Source organism: Panthera onca, chromosome Y, assembly GCF_046562875.1.
Source record: "Panthera onca isolate mPanOnc1 chromosome Y, mPanOnc1 haplotype 2, whole genome shotgun sequence".
NCBI classification, from domain to species: Eukaryota; Metazoa; Chordata; class Mammalia; order Carnivora; family Felidae; genus Panthera; species Panthera onca.
Genome location: NC_138358.1, coordinates 307,680 through 310,073, shown reverse-complemented (window position 1 = coordinate 310,073; position 2,394 = coordinate 307,680).

The window sequence follows — 2,394 nt, the reverse complement described above, 5'->3', positions numbered from 1 at the left end:
GGCATCACGCCCACTTCAGATATGCTATTCCTCTCTCTCTGACCCTGCTTGCATTCTCTCAAAAATAAATAAGATATTGTTTAAAAAACGTAAAATATTTAAAAATAAATTCAATTTATAAGAAAAGAAAAAAAAAAAAAAACTTTAGAGCACCTAAATAAATTACTGGATTTTCTGATATTTTAGGTATCAGGAAATTCATTTGTTTGCATATGTGTTATTATGTCTTTTTAGGTATTCTCTGTCCTGTCCTGTTTTAATAATAATAGCAGTAATAATAGTATTCTATATAAGGGGTGTTTGCTATGTTTCAGATATTGTTCTAAACTCTTTATATGATTATTATATTCATCTCTTGGTCTTACATATATGAGAACTAAAGCACAAAAGCATTAAAAAAAACTGTGCCGATGATCATACACCTAGTACTGGTGAGACAGGATGTAAACTTGGGTACGCTGGCACTAGAGGACACTATTTCATGCCACCTCTCAGTTCCATCACATGCCACCTGTGTTGACCTTGGGAGCAGACAAGTTCCTTAACCTCTGAACTTCTTCAATTTGCTGATGTGTAAAAGGAGGTTAATAGTAACCCCTCCCTCCTAGGGCCCTTAGGAGAATGACATGAATTACTTGTGAAATGTTCAGAACCTCCCCTGGTATGAGTAAGAACTAAGTAAGTGTTGGCAAGAAACATCTCAGCCAGGCTAGCTGGTCCCCAAGTCTTACGCATTTGCTCCAGTGTTAGACTTATGGGGTTAGTCTAGTTTTTCAAAGAAATGACTCGCATCGCTTTCATTCTCTTGCTGCTTTTTCTTAAACCAGTGTAGTCATTTACATTGCCTCCAAAACATTCATTGTCTATTTTATTGGCATATGTACATAGGATTTTTTCATAACAAAAAGCTCTATAATGTTACCATGTTTTCCTTTAATAATTTGGTTTCCTTGAATTTTCTGTTTAAAAGAAAAATGCTTTAATTTTACTGATTTTATCTTGGGTAACTTTATAATTTCTTGGTTAAATACAAAAGTTTTTGTATTTAAGGAAAACATCTAACACTTTAAAGTGGCCCTTGTACAGCTTTGATCATATCTGACAATTACTGATTGGTGCTATTCCTAATCAACCTGCTTTTGGGGGGTTATCCCAATCACATTGTTCAGTGAGCTCCTCTCTGGGTCACATTTGTTCCCTCTCCAATTGCTCTCTCAGGCTACTCTCACCTCAGGGGCTTCTCTTCTAAGACTGAAATTCTCTTGACTCTGTTTATCTCCTTCCAACAAATGTCAATTATACATAACTGCGATGAAGGAAGGGAGATCAGATTTTTCATGAGTCTTCCTGATGAAGTTATATGATCCAGGCTCACAAGGTAAACAATTTATCATTCTCCCATACGAACAAGAAATAATTAGAATTATAGTCAGAGAATTGGCACCATTTGCCATAACAGAAGTAAAAGGAGAAGGAGGTGGAAGGGGGGAAGGAAGGAAGGAAGGAAGGAAGGAAGGAAGGAAGGAAGGAAGGAAGGAAGGAAGGAAGGAAGGAAGGAAGGAAGGGGGGAACTTAACGAGAGACATGAAAGAAATATGTGAATAAGCCTTTCAGAAAACTTTAAACTCTTCTGAGAGATATTTAAAAAAAAGCTTGGGGCACCTGGGTGGCTCAGTTGGTTAAGCGTCCGACTTCAGCTCAGGTCACGATCTCGCGGTCCATGAGTTCAAGCCCCGCGTAGGGCTCTGGGCTGATGGCTCAGAGCCTGGAGCCTGCTTCCGATTCTGTGTCTCCCTCTCTCTCTGCCCCTCCCCCATTCATGCTCTGTCTCTCTCTGTCTCAAAAATAAATAAACGTTAAAAAAAATTTTTAAATAAAAAAAATTAAAAAAAGCTTAAATATAAACATTCCTTGTGTTGGAATAGGAAAAGTTATTATTGTAAGAATGCCAACCATCTCTAAATTACTATGTAAATTTGTTGCAAGCCCAATAAAATATGGATTTTTTAAATCAGATCAGCTGGTTCTAAGATTTTGTATAAATATCAAAATTCAAGCTGATCCAGAAAACAGTTTCTGAAAAGGAAGCATATGAATTAGGTGAGTTCTACCAGATGATAAATTATGTTATAAAGCAAATGTGGCTAAGCCCAATGAATGAATCGTCATAGAGAATCCAGAACTAGGTTCAAAGCATATGCAAATTTAGTATATAGCTAAGTGAACCTTTGAAAGCAAATGCATTATTCGAATAATAGTAACAATGATACTATTCATGAAGTTTCAGTACTTTTCTTATACGTGTCTTAATTTGTATAATTTCATATTATTATATGTTATAATATTGTTACCAATGTTATATGTTTTCTTATAAAAATGCATCTATAAAATCCT